The 21,122-nt window shown below is 39.4% G+C and overlaps 1 long non-coding RNA gene across 1 annotated transcript; it reads right to left on the reverse strand.

The window, feature by feature from the left end:
* Positions 1–1,684: 1,684 nt before the first annotated feature.
* On the reverse strand, positions 1,685–19,023 carry LOC138718840 (uncharacterized). Its single transcript, XR_011337148.1, has 3 exons — positions 18,862–19,023; positions 4,538–4,706; positions 1,685–1,874 (listed from the first exon to the last, which is right to left on the reverse strand). It is a non-coding gene; the product is annotated as an uncharacterized lncRNA (long non-coding RNA).
* Between the last annotated feature and the right edge of the window lie 2,099 nt (positions 19,024–21,122).

Here is a 21,122-nt window from a genome sequence, read left to right on the forward strand (position 1 = left end):
GATCTCTTCAAACTCAAACCATTCTATGATTCTATGATTCTAAATAAAAGTTTCTACTTTAAATTCAAGATTATCTGTAACATCCAAGTAATTAAAATGAATACGATTCAGAATTGTTAAAGGAAGAAATCTATGTAGGATTAACACACGAAACACATTTCAAAAGTTCAAATTCTTCATCAATGAATCTGTGCATTTCTGTCGCTCAGAGCAGCATGCACATGATCAATATTCCACAGGAACAGAAATGTTATTAAATAAGTCCTGTTACTGAGGAGGGGAAATATTGTTTTTTTTTGTAAATGTGTCTCCTTCCCCTCCCCCCCCCCATAAAACAGTAAAACCACAAATACAAACATATTTGCAACAAATTAAAGCTCTAGATGCATCTAAAAATAATTATGATATGAATCTTCCAATATTTTCAAGCCCAAAGGATTTCTTATCTCTTAGGAAGCTCAGAAAAAAAAAATCTTTCAGTCTATGAACCTCTTACAGGATAAAGAACACTAAACACCTGAAAGGCAATCAAGACTTAATTTAACTTGGGTACCACTTTCTGGCAATCTTAAAGAACATTTCTACTCAAGAGATATAAGTCTCTGTTAAGTAAAAGAATTTTCAGATCTTCTTATTCATCCTATAATTTTATTTCTCTTTAAACTCTCTTGACCTCTCCTAGGAGCTTTCCCAACACTATCTGATACAGAGAGTGTTTGTTCACTTCAGTGGACTGTGGATCAGGCTCTTAATCACATGACTGCCTAAAGTAAATATTCTCCATAAAAACGGTGCAAAAATACCAAGCTTGATTTTTTTCTTCCTAATTCCGTCTCCTCTTTGTAATCACACCGCTATTGTAAATCGGATCATCAGACAGAAGCTCTCCCTGGCTGTTGCTCCATCAGAGTTAGGAAGTGGTGAAGTAGCTTCCTGAGTAGATGTACAGGCTCTGCAGACATGGTGATATACTTCAGTGATTAGTTGATTGGTTTTGCTTTGCAAAGATGGACTTTCTGCAAGCAGACACCTGCACGTCCTCTAGTTGAACTGCTGTGAACAACTTTCTCCACCCTAGCAGTAGCTTCCCATGTAAAATGATTAAAGGGTTTGTGTCTACCTGATGTGTGAAATTCAATCACACTCTTGGCTTCACACTGTACGAACAGGAAAGAACAACTGAAAAAGGCTTACTGTTCAAACAGTTTATTAGCAAGTCTAATGAAGCTCTACTTCAAATTAACTTTACTAACCTCTACTTATAGCAATGTTATTAGACACTATTGACTTGCTACTGACTATATGGACTCTCTTCAGCATGTGCCACACTGGGGTCCAAAGCCACCACCTGCATCTGCAGCGTTGGGGTTGTAGTTGCAGGTTGGGTAGTAGGGGACTGTTGGGCTTTGGCATTATCATGAGGCTTCTGCCAGCATGGGCATTGTAAACCATGGCTGGTTGGGAGGGTAGGCCACCCTCGGGGCTTCTGGATGCATAGGTCCATGCGAAAATGTTGCAAAATGTGGTGAAGAGGGATAAGTGGGCTGGTAGAAAGAAAGAAGAGGGCCAGAGGGATGAACTCTGCCTGCGGCTGCAGCAGGGTTTAGAAGTATCAGAGTAGCTGCCTGTAGGGCCATGGCCGAGGCCACAAGGTGTTTTAGCCCATCGCTCCATGGGTGTGGTCATCATGGGTGGAGATGCCTGTGTGACCCCTGCAGGTTGACCATTTGGCTTCGAAAGGGCTACCTTTTATCCATCTCCATACCCTGCATCAATGCAACCAGGGCTCTCTGCTGAAGGCCAACGCTTCTCTTGCACCTCTCCAGCAGCTGTGGATACTCTCTGTTAAAGTTGGGCTTATGGTAGTAGAGCAACTAAAAAAAGAAATTAGAAGAGTTAGTTGCCACTATGTAGAGACTGGAAAATCCCAAGCTGTGAGAACTAAAACTTTGAATTGTGAAAGACAGATGTGGGTATTGAAAAGTACTCTCAGGGGCATTAGAAAACCAAAGCATAGGCTAACACATTATAGGATGGTTCTGTTAAGATACTGATACCCTTGGGTTTTTGCCATCCAGGAGTAGAGCAGGGCAGGGTTTTCAAAAGCATAACTACTTTTGAAAGTAAAATACCAATACTTTTCAGGCACTTGAGCGTGGAACAAACACATAAGTAATAAATGCTATGATCCTTAGATCATAGAATCATAGAATAACCAGGTTGGAAGAGACCCACCGGATCATAGAGTCCAACCATTCCTATCAAACACTAAACCATGCCCCTCAGCACCTCGTCCACCCGTGCCTTAAACACCTCCAGGGAAGGTGACTCAACCACCTCCCTGGGCAGCCTGTTTCAATGCCCAATGACCCTTTCTGTGAAAATTTTCTTCCTAATGTTCAGCCTAAATCTCCCCTGGTGGAGTTTGAGGCCATTTCCTCTTGTCCAGTCCCCTGTCACTTGGGACAAGAGGCCAGTTCCCTCCTCTCCACAACCTCCTTTCAGGTAGTTATAGAGAGCAATGAGGTCTCCCCTCAGCCTCCTCTTCTCCAGGCTAAACAACCCCAGCTCTCTCAGCCACTCCTTGTAAGACTTGTTCTCCAGCCCCCTCACCAGCTTTGTTGCTCTTCTCTGGACTCGCTCATATATATTCTCAGAATTCAGCAGGTGCCATAGGAACATTTCAGATTTGGCACAGCAAGACACATACCTAATACATTCAAAGAAATCCAGTTACACTGAGTCTGTCTTTCCATTGAACAGGTTCAATCTAAGCAAAATAACCAAAATGCCCTTATCTGCATTTCTACGAGACAGAAATAATAACTCAAAACTTCCTGAAAATTACCTGAGAAGAAATTTAAAACCAAACCCTCACTAACATCCTCATTTCCTATATTGCAAGGACTTATGTGAATGTCAGGTGGTAGACTTGCAGAACAACTGCAGCACCTTGCTGTGAGCAGAAGCTTTTGCCAGAAAACCAGAAAGTGAAGCCGACCTTTGGAAATCTCATTGCATTTTGATGAATCCATAGAGAATGAGCTGTCAAATCAAACTCCTCATGTTCTTAGTTGCAAAAAAAGCATAGAGTTCCTGCCCTGACCAGCACTTCTTGTTTGAAGAGGTCTTCATTGATGGCAATGCATTTTCCACTCTCAGTTCACCAAATTGACATAAACTGGTGGCTCTGCATCATTTTTCAAAGCTTTTAAGGAAACCAAAGTGATGAGAATTCATTGGCTTTACCCACACTATCATTGGAAATAGGAGGGACTCATTTGGTCTGCTCGAATAAAACAACCCAGACTATCATATATACTAAACCCTGCATAAAATTATTAGGAAGGATGGATTATACAGTGGAGGTGAGGGCAGGCATGCCTCCTCTGGAGGTAGATACAGCTAGGGTAAGTTTGCAAGCCATTCTGATAGAGGGGTGGAAGAAAAAGAGAGTCTGGTGCAAGGTTCGGGAAGTAGCTGGTTTAGGTCCATTTTCATGTGGCAAATCCTTTGTTATTTCAGGGGCTGAGGCTACACATGGTGAGCATTGTTTGTCTCTCCTGCTCCCTCCTTATGGCATGCTGTAGGTAGCATCTCTTGTTTTACAGGCATTCAGCTCCCTGTGTGGCTGGCAAAGTGTCTGGGTAAGGAGTTGAAAAGCCCTGGGGCAGATGCTCTGTTGGTACTAGCAGAGGAAAACCTTTGCTCTGAGGCTTCATGCAGTTTTAGGGAGAGTGGTGTCGGTAGCTCCCATGTCCTCTTTTCATCAAGAAAAGCAATCCCATGGGCTGAGACTAAACAGAGAGGTACTGACTAAACTCTCTGTTTAGAAGACTAAACAGAGAGGTAATGTAGGAGGTCAAGCAGAAAGAATAGTGCATACCTGACACCATTTCACTACTGCTAATTATGTCAAATTACTATTAGCTCCCTGCTAACCCCTTTATTTTACTGCCCAGCCTCAAATCAGACCTTTCTTCAATAAATAAGTAAAATAAATGCCTTCTGATATAACCACAATATGAGTCCGTTCTGAACTCTAATTTGCACACCTGTCTGGTGCCTACGACAGGCTTCTCTGTGGTTTTTGACCCCGGATTTCAGCCCATCAGTTCTGTCTGAACCTCAGCCTCATTTCTTCTGCAAGTACTCTTCACTCTGCTCTCCGAGGTCATGACAAACCTTAGCAGAACCCCCCAATTCCCTGCCTACACTAAATGCAAAAGAAGAACAGAAAAAATGTTTGCTACTTGCCATCTACATGGACTTCCCAGACTGCTCCGTTCTTTCTGCTCCTTTCTCTTGTGATCCAGATGAGAGCATAGCATGGAGGAGGAGGCATGAGTTCAGTATATCTCTCTGGATGTCTTAATTGGATGTGAAAGGGCTCTGAAAGTGAGCAAGTAAGGCAGCGATTTTATTTTATTTTTTTTAAACAAGACAGGTCCCAAAATGGGGAGACAATCTGAAAGTCCCCATTCTGATCAACATCCCAAACCCTTAAGAAAATTCAAAACACTGACAATCTACCCACCTCAATCAGATATTCAGGAAGCAAGGGTCAAATTTATGTCTTCTCAGGAGACGCAATCAGGCTCTTGGCAGGACACAAAAACATAGCCAGAAGCGACATTTCATGAAGGACTTTCCACAGAGATCTGCTTTCATCCAGAGAGCAGTGCTGTTCAGTAGCCCCACTGCCTCTAGCAGAAAATGATGAGAAACATCATCAACATTCAAGAAGACGGAAAAAAAACACCCCCGACATATGACAGTGCAAAAATCAAGGTAGCTGGTGAGGAATTCTTTTATGGTACTGTCCTGAAAAATTATTAAGTAAGCTTCTTCCACTGTGTGCTGAAAAGCAGCTATCTAGCACCTTCAACATCGTGTATATAATGGTTGCTCCAGATACAACTTTTCAATAGTAAAGTATTAAGTACTGTACTGCTAGGTCAGTTGTGGAATTAAAAAAAAACAAAAAAAGAAAGAGGACAGACGGAAGGAACATAGAGTTTTAGAGTTTCATCCTATTAAATATTTCTGTCTCATTGAGTTTTTTGAGATAAGTACATTAAATTTCAATATGGCATCTAAAAGCTGCGGGGAAGGAATGACTGATGAAAGAGGAATCTAAAAAGGACAAAAGAAAAGTGTTAAATTTTTGTACAAAAAGTGAGCTTGCCACTGCCTGTGTAGAAAACAAAGTTTTTGGTTAATAACAGCAAAAATGAAGTGCAATAAATCAATGAATAGGGCAACTGGTGCAGAGTTAAAAGAATTCAAACTAAAAAAGAAAAAAAAATTACACAGGAAATTACTCAAATTTAATACCACATTATGTACAAAATGTACCACTAAACCTTTTCTAAGCCATCTTTGATTCAATATCTATATCCTGTAGCTTTGTATTTGCAGAAATCATCTAAGAAATTTATTTTGCAGTTTCCAAAATACTACGTTCTATTGTTTCAATTAAACATCAGCCATGTCACAGAACTCATCTCATTTTCTAAAACATAGTGCACATCAATATGCTGCATACATCATTCACTTCAGTCAGTCAATCAGAAAGCTGAGCAGCTGACATGTGAAGTAAACACTCATTTGAGATAAAACTGGAATTGGTAGATTTACATTTGAGTCACAATGCTGCACTTCTGTACTGTGATGTTTTGCTAAAAAAATACTAGCAGTCTGCCCATTTTCAAAAGTATGTGCTTCATCTCACTTTTAAATTTACTGGTGTTTACTTTTGTGATTCAGAAATAAAGAACGTGGAATTACACAGGAATGCTCAGAATAAATTCAAGATAATTTCTTGGTAGAAACATGTAGAGAAATACAACCGACAGCTTCCAAGACGGTAAGCGCTTCCGTATTTCAGGTCTAACTCACGGGCAGCAGCATATTAAATACCTGAAATCTGAGTTGTAACTGCAACGTGTTAATCTAGGATGGAATTCCTAATCAGCTGCTGTAAAAATTAGTTCTCAATACCATTCTGAATCAAGTATGACATCTTTCACCCCCCTAAAATATAACTGGTACTGTAGCTGAAGGGATTATGGTGCTCAGCATGCTCTACTAGTGCTTTCTCAAAAACTTAATCACACTGTGCACATACATAAATCGTTCTGAGACTAAAAACCCTGGAGCTAAATGCTCTACCATTCTAATACTCCTTGATAAATAAAATACAGACCATCTACAACAGAAGTCTGACATTTGGATGGCCAGTAAAACTCATTCCTTTGCTGAAACCACAATCAGAAAGATCTCATTTTCTAACTGAATGGCCCTCTTGGGGGACCATTCAGTAATGACCACTGAATGGTCCTTATACAAGTACTATAAGTATTTTGGAAAAGTAAGAGTTTGTTCAGGAAGAAATGACACCACAGTATATTAATGATGAGAATGAAAATAGCAAAAGGATTTCTCATTATGCTGTGAACATTTCAATTGTTTGACCTGTCTTTCTAACAGACAAGCAGACAAGTGTGCAAAGCAGGGTGGAAGGATGAGCGTTCAGGTCTGATTAAAAGACCATTCAGAAAAACTGAAATTTAAAAATGTCTGGGAAACAGCATGAATTTTAAAAATAAATATATGACTATTTTAGTCACAAAATTCTGTTTATTATGCTGAAGAACCAGCAATGTAACAACTGTTGCAGATGAATTACAGGATCATTTAAGTTGGAAAGGTCCTTTGAGATCACAAAGTCCAACAGTTACCGTAAAAATGTCAAGCTCAGCACTCAACCATGTTCCTAAGCACCACATCTACACATCTTTTAAATAACTCCAGGAATGGTGGCTCCACCACTTCCCTGGTCAGCCTGTTCCAATGCTTGACAAACCTTTCAACAAAGGCATTTTGCAGAATATCAAATCTAAACCTCCTGTGGCCATTTAAGGCTGTTTCTTTTCACAATGTTGCTTGTTACTTGAGAGAATAGACCTACACCCATCTCACTATAATCTCCTTTCAGGCACTTGTGGAGCGTAATAAGGTCTTCCCTCAGCTTCCTTCTCTCCATACTAAACAACCCTAGTTCCCTCAGCTGCTCCTCACAAAACTTATCATCCAGGCGCTTCACCAGTTTTGCTGCCCTTTATTCTTTTAAATTCCTTTAAGAAGATGTAAATGAAAGTGGCAAGAAATAATCTCTGCTTCAAATACAAGGGACTCACAAGGAGCTATTTCAATAAGTACAGAAAAGAACTACTTTTGGTTAACATGAAAGAGTTCTCATATGATATCTAATGAAAATGAAAGCAGAACTGTAACCCTGGATGTTTACTTTGTCTCTGCACCGAAATATATGAAATGGATTAATAACTATTCCATTTAGCTTTTGAAATTGTAATTTTACTACTGCTGTGATCTCTTTCCAAAACCTAAGCGGAATGCAAAACTTCATGGTGCTCTGATGAAGTTATGTTTCAGTTACATATGCTGATGGTTCCATGATGCAAGTTACACCCATTCACAGATGACAGAGGAATAGAAAATATTTTCTTTAAATTACAAATTGTAAGTAATTGTTTCTGCATTATATGGATAACCCTTCAAAATAGTCCTTCTTGGTATTAAAAAGTGAGAAGAAATGGACAAGTATCCAGCTAAACCAGAGCAAATACAGGAAACCACGGAAGGGGAAAAATAGGCAGATGGAACCAATCTGTTACACTAAGCCAGTATGCAAGTGATATTCCTGTCCAGAAGACAAGAGATCCAGGCTAGAACAACTGAGACTGGAGTTAAGAGTAGCCATGTCCTGATATGGAATACATCTTCTATTATTTTAGCTTTGCAGCCATAGTTAAGGGCTGCAGAATAGTGGGAAACAAGAATCCTCCCTCACAGAAACAAAACGAAAAGACCTTGCTGACAAAAGAGCCAGTGAAAAGATAAAAGATGGTAAATCCTTATACAGTAACACTTTTCTGCTGAAATAAGACCATGTCATGCATTTGAGCTTCACACAGGAATGAAAAAAAATTTCACTGTGGCACAAAGACTAGGTCTAGTGTTTCCAACCAGCAAGCTCAAGAAATTTATAGAGTGAGTCCCTGCACATTATAAAGACCAAGACTTGAAGAGAAAATTGGCACTAATATTTCTGTTGGCTTGAATTATTTATCAAGGAACAGACAAAAATAAAATTAATAAGTTTTAATTATCCATTCTATGTGGGTAAACATTTGCTCACATATAGCATAAGAATCAACTTGTATGAAAAAGCAAACTGGAAGAGCCTGGAAAGGGATGAAACTCCAAGCCTTTCCACACCTCATGAGGAGGCAGCCACAACAGAAGTGGACCAGGTGGCAGCTCAGCAGAAGCGGCAGCTGCTCCTGGAAGGGTAGGGAAGCCAGGTTGCCATCCAGCAGAGCATGTATTAGAGCAGATCTGTGGCAGACACTTTTGTGGCCACCCCAGCTACCCAGGCTGTCAGGCACTGCTTCCTTCAGACATTCAGAGCAGAAACCTGGTCCCATTAGCCTCGTCTCTGGAAAAGGTCCAGGCTGAAGTCTCCAACAAGCGCTGCTAAGGTAAAATATTTGGGGCTATTCTCTGATATTAAAGTCCATCAGGAAGGCTTCCAGAACCACCTTCACTGCACACTCTTGTAGCAGGGCACATCAGACACTGCAGTCCCTTGGTTTGAACCTGATACCTGGGCAGCAATACAATTCTTGGTTGGATCAGTATTAACAGCAATTAAATGCAATGGTAGAAGGTGTAAAACTCCTGCAAGCAGCCATGTTCTTTCATTTCTCCTCATATGATAGCTGGGAAGCTCAGTTGGCTGGAACTGCCACCAAAGCCTGCCAGATGAGCCAGTTTTAGGGGATGGGCTGTGCTTGTTCTTGTTACTTCATTTGGATAAATAAGCTGCCAGAGAGGTTAAGATTACGCTCTCAATGAATTTGTAGAGGAGAATTAGGGCATTATTTTAAGGGCTCTTTATATAGGTGCTACATGTGGAATTAACTACAGTGGAAATGCAAAAGGAAGCAGGATTTTTTTTTCCAGACATATATTGCAGACTCAAAGTATACCATGACACTTGTATAAAGCTGGTTGACAGGGTTTTCTTTCCTAATGCGATCCTGAATAAATTCATGCACTCATCAGAACAGACTGGAGGGGTTTTTTTTTTAGAAGAGTACTTGACTAACCTGCACCTAGACAGAAACACAATACATCGCTTAATTTTGAAATTCCTTCCAAAATGTTTTAGCATTAATTTTGAAAGGTCTGGCAATGAGAAGAAACAATGCACTCATACCAATTTATAATGTTTGAATTACACTGTAGAATTCCTTGGCTCTCAGAGCATTGCTGTATGACTACATAAAGTTATGGACTGCAAAGATAGCAACTACAATGCGCTATTCTCTTCTCCTCATTTATTGCATTTCAGTGTTGAAAGTCGAACAAGTGAGAACACTAATCAAGCAAGTGACAGTGCTAATCTGTCCCTTCATCTGACTTTTGAACAAAATATGCCTTCTTAATGATTTCAGGCTTTCAACTTGATTGTTACTCAAAAAGCATGTGTAAGACAGTATATTGTGATTTGAAACTCTCCATGTACGATAAATGTCTGTTTTGTAATATGCTCTTAATTAGCTAACAGAGAAAGCAGAGTGTATTATGCAGCAAAAGCTCTAATTTTTTAAAAGTTTATAGTAATTTTCTAGAATAATATTAAATTCATAATTAAGTCTGGAATTACAGCACAGCATTACTGGACTGCAGTAAGGCTTTTACAAATAAGCTTCATCAGACAATTTGGAAAACAGCCCAAATACTTTTTAGTAGACAGGTAACTAATCCATTGTGCTTCCCAACTGTGATCCATTGGACAGAACTCTGGACTAAAACTCAGGACACCTGAGTCCACCTCATGGCCTTTGACAACACACATTTATGTAAAACAAAACCAAATCTACTTGGCTTCTTCCAAGAGTAAAGACTAGAAGAGCAGCATAAACAGCAAAAAGGCTGCTACACTTTGCTAGCTCGAACACTTAAAATACTTCAAAAATACTGCCAGACTTTAAGGACTCTATTTCCACACTGCATCTCCACTTCAATCCCTTGCAATTTTTGTTGTCCCCTCATTTGCATGCAACTCTACTGCAGTACCATTCAGTTTTCTGCATCCTCCCTTCATTCTAAATGAAGCCTGATATCTTCCATGCACAAGATGGAGAGATTCTTCTCCTGGGAGTCACCCACTGAAGTGGTCTTCTGTCTGCAGGACGTCTGCACTCTTGCTTATAAGACTTGGAAAGGTCTGTACCTGAGTCCCAGGACTACAGGAGACAGAGGGAGGGTCACGTGGCTAAGGCAGTTTAATGCCTTCCTATGAGACCCGACTGATTAGTATTTTGCCTTCTCACTCTTGGAGCTCTCAGTCTTAAGCAAACTGAACTTCTCATAGCTGATCACTGAATACTCTGTGCGTCCATCTGCTGAGATCCAGACTTACAGAAATGTAGATATTGCAAGAAGGTACATCTGAAGACACAGGGATGCCTATGTTCACAATAAAAAATTAAGTCATTCCAAGTACTCTGGGCATTTAAAAGAGCATACAAAATTAGAAAACATGACAATTTTAGCTTTAAATCTCTCTGTATCTCGTCTACTTCTCTGTAAAATGAAGACAAATTATTTCCTCTCAGCGTATTCTTTTCACAGTATGTCAGTAATACTTGTTAAACTCATACTACAGTAAAAACATAGGTTTAGAAATTGTCTTTTCAGGAGAAAATTTAAATCATTCATCAAATAAGGCATCAGGTAAGGTAGGAAGGGGTTGTTATACTTCAAAAATAAAAAAAAAATCTGGCCATTCAAACATAATTACCAGTGCAGAAACTGCACTCCTAATATGTTTGCTGAATACTTTAAAGTTTGTACTTCAACAGTATCCTATTGCTGAACTAATTTTCATTTCTGTATTTCCTAGTTTCCGGGTACTTATACTGACTCTCTGCTGTCCCAAAGCTCAGCAAGATTTATATCACAGGAAAAAATGTATAAAAGGGCATGAAAATGAGGACTATTTATGGAATATTGAAAACTACTGAGTTCAGTTTCAAGTTCAGATTGAACTTCCACAGTAATTTACATTTTACCTGTTCCTGCTCCTCCCTTCTCAATTAAAACTTGTACATTTGCCAACAAAGATTCAGAGAGTAGCATTTTCTTTACCACATTTGCTTGACTTACTCATTTCTAAATTACACGCCCATTCCAGCTACTTGCCACACAGCGGTTTTGGAAGGAGTGATAAAAGCCCGCAGTTTCTGTTGCCAGTGCCAACTATGATAAAAGCACTTAAAAGGAGGAAGGAGTGGATCCTTCAGTGCCGTGAAAATAATGTGCTAAAATACAGCAAAATTTTTAAAACTTAAGATAAGATAAAACTATTTTCCAGCAAGAAAGATGCACTGGCTCTGGAAAAACTGAGTCTGTGAAGAGTCTGGCTTGCTAAATGCAAATCCTATGAGTTAAGAAAAGATAAACAGCAAAATGCTCATTAAAACTGAAAATTGTTAAATATTCCAGTAACCAAGAATGAGAAAGATTGAACATGAAAACTCATCACGGAAAGACATAGCAGGGAGCAAGGAATTAAGATGTGAAGCGAAACAGAATGGAGTGCTGCAAGGGTAGCCATTCTTGGGATCATACTAAGAAAGTAGTCTGAATCTGCTAACTTGCTACAGATAATTCAGTGCTCAGCTATCTTCCTTCATTGTTGGGGTTTTTTTGTTGGTTTTTTTTTTCAGTCAGTCACGCCTGAAAGAGCTTTATTCTTAAAGAATATAAAGCTTTCATCCATTTTGGCAAAAACTCAAACTGCAGCTGGAACACTTAAGAAATGCAGCCCGAGCAAATCAGAAGCATTCATGCAACCTGTTTAGGGAAACCTGTCAAGATATTTGTAAATGATTGTTCAGAATGAACAATGTTTGAGTTTAGTTTTTAGGTTGCTTTTTGGCATTCCCCCCCCCCCCCACTGTAGAGGTACCATTAGAGAATAAAATATATTCACGCAAGAAAACACACATCTCAGACGTTACTTTTTGTTCTTCAAACAGACATTTTCTGACCTGCACTCTCAGTTTCCCATACTTAGCAAAGCTATTCATGGCTTCACTAAAGTTTCTGCCTGCCTAAGTAAGCACGTGGAAATAGCACATTAGAAAAGTTACATGGCAATAATAGCTACGAAGGACAGCTGGAAGCCATCCAATTAAAAAATCCTGATTTTTAAATGAGGCTTATGACATTTTGATAATCAGCTCGTGATCGTAGACTGTTTAAAGGAAGGAATACTGAAACAACAGTAAGAAAGGCGTGCTTATATGGAAGCTTTTCTGCATGGTTGAGTGGGTCGGTGTTTTTTTCCCCAAAAAACCCCTATTCTAGATCCTGCAATTGGCTAGGAAAATGCATTTTTTTATAGCATGTGTTACCATCCTCTGTTATTATATGGACACTACTGCATGGCCCTAGCTCAGTAACAAACTTGATGGTTGGACTCGATGATCCAGTGGGTCTCTTCCAACCTGGTGATTCTATGATTCTATGATTCTATGAAACTGTGAAAAAAACAAATGCCTGTTTATTATGTGGTTTAGTGATTAATTTCTGGTGAAAGGATGTTTTTTGTTTGTTAAATAGCATATGGCAATGTTAGATTATTTAGTCATTTGTTCAATTATACTTTTCCAGTCTTGCTCTTTTTCCATCTACCCATAAAGCATTAGTTATACACCTTCACGCTCAGGATTTAAAACTATGTTTACTATATTAGAGAAAGTTTTAGCGTACCATCAGCATAAAAGTACTCAAATATTTATAAGCCAGTAAAAGACCTGGGAACAATTACTGACTATGACTACACTGCAGATACGATTGCCATGTCCTTAATTCCATGTCAAGCTGAGACCCAGATATAATTAACTGCCTGCTCTTCCTCTCTTCTCCAAGTTGTAAGTGAAGGAAACCAAACACCTGGTTCCAAAAAAAAGCTGGAAAGGAAGAGGAGCACCCCAATTACCCTGCTTTTCAGTACAGACAGACACTTTTTAATGGTGTATATAGGCAAGAAACAGTTATTTGAGCAATGTGGAAAAAGTATCCTTTGGCAAGAGTGAACTGCATCTACAGCCAGTAGACTTTGCTGGTAAAGCCAGCATAGATTATATCTAAATATCTCTTTCTATACCCGACCCCACCTATCTTTATCCTGAAGACTCCAGCAGACTGTTATGGTTCATTCAAATGCCAAACCACCTCTTAAAAGTTGGACTAGGCAGCCTCGTCTTGCATCTCCTTTTGCAAAGGAAGTCTCTGGGAATTCCTGCAGCCTCAGGAGTATAGACAGTTTTTAAACACTTGATACAAAACCAGCAGAGAGGAAGGAGGGAAAATTTTTCTCCCATGTAGTTTGATTGATAGATCTCAAACCAAACTTCCAGCTCAGCAACAATTCACAAACGAATGAAATTGTAACAGTTTTGAGGAAAGGAGAAATAAGGAGTCATAGGAAAAGTAAAACTGCAGTTACAAATCGCATCTGGAATTCAGACCTCAAGGTGGAAGTGAGATGTCCAAAGAAAATACCTACAGAGTGAATTGTTCCTTCTCTAAATACTCAATCCACTAAGAAAATAAAAATTAAATATAACACTCTCAATCTTTTCCCCATTAGAAGTTTCTTCAAGATTTTTATGTTGCTTTGGTGAGAAAGAGGTCCCTCCTAACCTTTTCCTTGCTGAAACTATATGGTATTTCTCTGCTTCCCAGTCAACAAGGTCTTTCTGGTAACATGCAACAAGCAAATGAATCCCATTCATGTGAGCGTGGCTGGGTTAAAATTTTCTAACTCAGAAAATAATGAGATCTTAATCCTATCGTAACAAAACCCCAACGGTTTTCCTGTTTGAGGACTGGAGGTTTCGGCCATGGATTAATAAATACATGCAATTTCCAAACCCTCTACGGAAAAAAAATAATCATCAGTCCTTTAACTCAGTTGAGCCTTTTAAAGACCGTATGGATTGGTTTTTTTCCTGGAATAGCACAAAAAAACCCTCTTGATATTTCTAGATGTTCTTCACAAACCCCTGCTAAGATCATATAATTCTAACTTATTCCCTGACAATAGTATTTTTGGATATTCAAATACATGTAATTACAGGTAAATACAAACACACAAAAAAGTGAGTAAGCAGAAATAATAATCTTTAAATTATTTTTGTTATTATTATGTCTTACATATATTTTGAAGAAATTCTTTTCCTTGAAATAAATATAATGTTTTCTCCTTGGAAATTAACTGACCAGGAAAGGTCAAAATGCATGGTCATCTTGTAATAAATATAAACACATTTTCCCAGTCCTTTAAGGGAAAAATTTACATATGGTAAAAGTATGCTTACGGTTCTCAGTTAAAAAAAATAAAAATACACAAGAAAAACAACCAAACAAAATCTAATCCAAACTTCCTTTGACATGTTATCCAAACAAAAGATTGCACTTTTGCAAAGAGGCAAGAAAATAAATTTCCCAGAACCTGATTGGGTAACATCACAAAATGGCTTTCCTTCATTACCACGTGCATTTTAGCATTTTCCAAATATCTCTTATATCTCTATGTTTTTACAGACAAATCTAGATAAAGGAAAGGCACTGTTAATAGCAGAATCAACAAGAGGAGCACCAGTAGGAGAAGTCAGATGCTTAACAGAACTTGGATCTCAGTATCTTAGATATCTAGCTTCAACTGAAATCGCATCTCAGGCACGAATTATTTAAGAACATGTGACAGGGTTCTCTATACAGACCCAGACCAACGTAAGCTTATACTACACCATAGCACCTTTAAATACCTGACTAAATGAACATTCTTTGCCAACTTTAGCACAGAAATATAAAGAATTAAACTTTACCTTGTATCTGTTTTCTGCTTGTACCTCAAGAGAAAGAATTTATCGTGCTGTTGTAAAAAACTTTGATCTAGAACTGTTGCCACCTGCTTATATGAATGGAGTAGAGGAAATTTCAGACTAAAAAGGAATAAAAGAAATTTCTAGTGCATTGCCCATTACAAGAGAAACCAACAATCAAACACAAATAAACTGTTTGACTGCAACAGGTATGTCCATGTCTGGTCCTACCTTTACAGTTAATTGGAAAACAGGGGACATCACTCCTATTTCCTGCCCATGAACCACACAGGTTTTCTTTTCAGTGCACAGGCTCATGAAAATTGGTCATATTTGCCTTAAGGCATGGGAGAGTATTCCACCTGCAGCATGGAGTTCTATTTATGTTCCACAGCTGGAAGTTAAGGGTAGTGTTGCAATAAAAGATGTTCAAGTACAAGCTAGATTTTTTGCATCTGCTTGTCTCAATTAGAAAAAAAAAATGAAGCAGCTCATAAAGCTTATGGGGTTTTACATAAACCTTGATCTTCCCTTTCCACTCTATATTCCATTTTTCATATCAGCATGTTAATAAGTTCCCTGGATTGCTTATTAGTGTAATGGTCTCTAAAGTTAGCTCATAAGGTTCCTAAAATAACTAAAAAGCAAAGAAAGCACTTTACTGAATAAACTAACAATGTGTGAGATCTCCACTTTACAGCTATCACTGTGGCATGTTAAGCTTCACATCTAACATACCAGGTTTTCTGTTCCCTTGCTGCACAAAGTATGATTTATTTCTAACACTTGTATATTCAAGACAATGATTGGAGTGGAATAGTATTTGAGCTGTGAAAATATTTATTTGTGTACCAGATTTTCTTAAAAATATGACAAAATTGAATAGTGATCAACAATAATAATATACCAGTCTCTATGAAGCAATGTGAAAGTAAACCAGCTAACACACAGAATCACCATCAAGGCCACCTAATACGAGCCTGGTCATGTGTTTGTTCCATTCTAAGTGGCACTCTATAGAAGATACAGAGCTAGAGGTTTCAGCTTGATGTTTGCGCACATAACCTTGCAAATGTAGCACACAACGTAAAACAAAACTGCTTCATCAGCCTGCAAATACAGCGAAGAGTGAGGGTAGTGCATGATTTGACTAGCTGTGATCTTCCCAACACAGACTTCAGTGTCAAATTCATATTCCACTGCTAATTTTATGGCATCAATAGCGCTATTCAGTGCTATTAAAGTCACGGCTGATAATTCAGCACAAACAACTAACATGTCCATTTGTTATATAAGCCAACAGCAGAGCAGGCAGGAGGGTGCACTTCAAACTCTCAGAATGTGAAACTGAGTTGAGAGTCCCCCAGTGTCATGAAACAGCTCGATGTTTACTCCCATGTGAGAAAAGGGCATTGCATATGCCAACAGCCTTAACTGACCTTGAAAATGCAAGATCCCAAACAGAGCCCAGTGATCACACCTACTGTTCCCTACAAAATTACAAAAGCCCACAGCTTTTCCCCAGATTCATTCCTAAACTGTAGCTATGGGCTGTAAACACAATATCCATGACAAGCTGAATGTTTTAGGCAATGTGGGGGTTTGCAGAGCAAGCTCAAATATGTCAGTGGAGCAAGAGCAGCCTTGGGAGAAGGACACTGTTATGCTTGATGGAATAAAACCTTGGGATGACAAAGCAAGAATTCAGTACACACAGTAAAGTGCACAGAGCATTGTGACATTGCTTAGATAAGTGTTTCAAAATGTGTAACCACTAGCTTTTGCCTTGCATGTTGATAGCAGTAAGAAAGTATCAAAATGTTATGTTAACAGTAAATAGGCACGTGATAACTGCATGATCTGTTAGTTGATTGCTTTATAGGTATATGCTAACAATCGTGATTGGACATAAGTTTTAGAGTTATTATATGATTGGTATTGAGAAGAATATAAAAGGAGTCAGGCTGAGAATAAAGTTGTCTCATTCTGCATCCCAGATTGAGTCCATGCATTTCAACATGCAACAAGACAAATAAGCAAAAAGCCTATAATATAAAGCTATATAATTACCACTAATACTGATACTAGTTCCATTACTTCTGTTTGATAATTAACTTAACGATTTTAATTGTAAATTAGTCTTAATTGACACAAAGTTTAGTTTGGAAAAATGCTACCGAAATAAGAAGTTAAAGCTTTACTTACTCTACTGTATTTACTACAGAAAACACTTTCACCATCTCAGGGCTGGTTTTGGATTTCAATGGCTGAGGCAACAGAGATTTCTGAGGAGTCTCAGGTGAAATACAATAGGTTATAATCACCTTCATCACATTCTCCCCACAAGAGACAGTAACAAAAGTTCAATATTTGCCCACAAGACTTAACTGTGATTCAGAAAATGTTTTGGGTTCTTTTTTTCAGAAATTACATTTTCTTCAGGCTTCAGATGTCTGTCTAGAAAGTAGCCTGGAGGAGAGGGACCTGGGGGTGTTGGTTGACAGCCGACTGAACATGAGCCAGCAGTGTGCCCAGGTGGCCAAGAAGGCCAATGGCATCTTGGCTTGTATCAGAAACGGCGTGACCAGCAGGTCCAGGGAGGTTATTCTCCCTCTGTACTCGGCCCTGGTGAGACCGCTCCTCGAATCCTGTGTTCAGTTCTGGGCCCCTCACCACAAGAAGGATGTTGAGGCTCTGGAGCGAGTCCAGAGAAGAGCAACAAAGCTGGTGAAGGGGCTGGAGAGCAGGTCTTACGAGGAGCGGCTGAGAGAGCAGAGCTGAGGTTGTTTAGCCTGGAGAAGAGGAGGCTGAGGGGAGACCTCATTGCTCTCTATAACTACCTGAAAGGAGGTTGTGGAGAGGAGGGTGCTGGCCTCTTCTCCCAAGTGACAGGGGACAGGACAAGAGGGAACGGCCTCAAGCTCCACCAGGGGAGGTTTAGGCTGGACATTAGGAAAAAATTTTTCACAGAAAGGGTCATTGGGCACTGGAAGAGGCTGCCCAGGGAGGTGGTTGAGTCCCCTTCCCTGGAGGTGTTTAAGGCACGGGTGGACGAGGTGCTAAGGGGCATGGTTTAGTGTTTGATAGGAATGGTTGGACTCGATGATCCGGTGGGTCTCTTCCAACCTGGTGATTCTATGATTCTATATGTGCCCAAGTAGCCATGAAGGCCAAGGGACTAAGAACATTTTTTTTTTTTTTTTAATAAAGTCACCTACTGTGGTAAACTACAGACTAATCAAATCTACTACTACAAGCTAAAGTAATCAGCAAATACCAGCTATTGGCTTACCTGCATGATAGGTTGATATTTATTCTTCTGGTCCATCAGCTGGCACACTATACCACACAACACGAAGGCTTATGTTCCGTATCAGGATCACTGTGGCAAACAATTAATTGCATGCTTTTTACAAACCCATTCATTTGGTTTGACACATTATGTTCAATCCAATACAAAGAAAAAGAACAGAACCATAGCTCAAAGAAGCGTCATAGTCATGTAAGCAGAGCATTTATCTGTATACAATCAGCTTGATATATTTATATGATCTAGTTTAGAGCTCTCTCCTCAGAAACAGAAGGATTGTGGGAAATCTGGAAGGCAGTGCTGTGTTTAAATAATGTATTTTTTTCCAAAATAATACAAAATTATGCTAGAATAGGCCTTCTGTGTGTTAATCTAATTGGAAAGCTATGAGTGTTGGTTTTGTATTATGCCAGTAATATATTATTGCATAAGAGCTATTAGCCATTACTGAAAGACATTGTCTCCACAGTACACAATGCGGTGATACAACAATCCAATCTTTCCTTGCTCAAGTCATACAACTTTTAATCTTTTCAAACAAATCAGTTTTTATATTACCTGGGCATAAAAACTTCAGGCATGTCTTGTCTAGCTCTTCCTGTATATCAACATCCATGCAATTACTTAGAGAAAAGAAAGAGAAAAAATTTTTTGTGACAGTTTAAAAGAAACATGACACTAGCGTGAAATCACATACCTAACAACCTGTTGTGAAATTTAGAACCTTTCAAGTTATAAAAGCACATTCTATTCACTTAACATTATAATTTATACCAGCAATGCCAGCATATTATGCTGGATCAATGCGCTGAAACCAACAGGATGAGGTTCAACAAGGCCAAGTGCAAGACTCCTGCACTTGGGATGCAACAACTCCACGCAGTGCTACAGCTTTGGGGAAGAATGGCTGGAAAGCTGCCTGGCAGAGTTGACAGCCAACTGAACGTGAGCCAGCAGTGCCCAGGTGGCCAAAAAGGCCAATAGCATCTTGGCTTCTGTCAAAAGCAGCGTGACCAGCAGGACCAGGGAAGTGATTCTGCCCCTGCACTCGGCATTAGTGAGGCTGCACCTCAAATGATGGGTTCAGTTTTCGGCCCCTCACTACAATAAGGACATTGAGGTCCTGTAAAATATTCAGAGAAGGGCAACAAAGGTGGCGAAGGGACTGGAGAACAAGTCTTATGAGGAGCAGCTGAGAGAACTGGGGAGTTGTTTAGCCTAGAGAAGAGGAGGCTGAGGGGAGACCTTTTCACTGTCTACAACTACCTGAAAGGAGTTTGTAGAGAGGTGGGTGCCCAAGTGACAGGGGACAGGACGAGAGGGAATGGAGTCAAGTTGGACCAGGGGAGGTTCAGATTGAACGTTAGGAAAAAGTTTTTCACTGAAAGGGTTATCAAGCACTGGCACAAGCTGCCCAGGGAAGTGACTGAGTCACCATCCCTGGAGGTATTTAAAAGACAGGTATATGAAGTGCTTAGGGATATGATTTAGCAGTGGACAGGTATGGCTGGACTTGATGATCTCAAAAGTCTTTTCCAGCCTAGGGATTCTATGATTCTGAAATTCTCAGAACCTAGTTCATGGCATCAGAGACAATAGCAGCTCCTGACGTGGCTTGCAAGACTGGGGTCATAGACATGATTTTGAAATATACAGGAATTGTGGAACCAAATTCCTACTAGTTTCATAATCTTCCTTGAAGCAAGTCAAACTGATGAAGAAATATGAGATCTACAAAAGCCTGAGGAAGCCATTTAATGGTCCCCACAGACACAAAGTAGTTGTAAGAGAAAGTGGAAGACTGGAAAATATTGAAGAGAAATTTTTTGGTGAATATATAGGACTTTCGGAGAAACTAAGTCATTTTAGAAGACCAACATTTAGAAACTAAGTAAAGAACATAAAAATAGGTAGGAATAGAGATTACAGGGACAAATATATTGTGAAGAATCAGCAGGATTAAAAAGGGTTCTAGGAAAGGCAAATGATGAAGTAAGGGACAAGTCCCTTTTCTTTCAACCTGAATGCAAGCAAAACAATAAGGGAAATGAGGAAGATAAATAATGCAAATTATTTTCCTTCCCAAGTACAAATGTACCGCTTCTCATCAGCTCAGGAATACTGATGTTTCTGCAATCCCTTTTCTGTTCCACAAACTCATAGTGAAATACTTCAGTAAGAAAGCTGTGGGCTGGGCTGCAGCTGCTCTGTACATCAAGCACCAAGGCAAATGAAGCCTGAGGCAATGGAACCTGCACTGACAAGAAACTAAATGAGAAGTGTTGTATTAATTACCATGAAATAGATAAGCTCAGAGAGTCAATGATGCCAGCAAGATCCTGTCATTCTTCAGTCCTGTGGTTCAAAGAGCTGAGTGCATCTGCTTTGTCTCATGTCAACTGCCAGTGGTAAATCTTTCTGCAAACCTTTAATATAGAAAACAGAACTAGAACATTTTAGGTTTAAAATCAAAACCTAACTAAACATTTCAACATCACAACTTTCAGCTGCAAAGCACTTCAAGAACGTTCCCTCTCCATGTCTTCAGAAGGAAAAAACATCAGCTCAGCTGGGTAAAGCTCCTGTTAAAATCTGAACCATTTTTCTTAACACAGGACTATACACAAGAGTAATAAAACTACAAAAAAATAAAGGCGTTGGTGCTGGTTCACTCAAATTCATTGCTGAACATAGCAGGCAGCCTCACCAGTGAGTTCAAGACCTGGCATACGGACACTGTTGTCAGACCTCAGACCGTGCCTGGCCTGGTTTTAGCCATCTCCTTGTCCCAAGATGCACAGCAATGCTGCAAGACACTC

The sequence above is a fragment of the Phaenicophaeus curvirostris genome, chromosome 3 (assembly GCF_032191515.1).
Source record: "Phaenicophaeus curvirostris isolate KB17595 chromosome 3, BPBGC_Pcur_1.0, whole genome shotgun sequence".
Taxonomy (NCBI): Eukaryota; Metazoa; Chordata; class Aves; order Cuculiformes; family Cuculidae; genus Phaenicophaeus; species Phaenicophaeus curvirostris.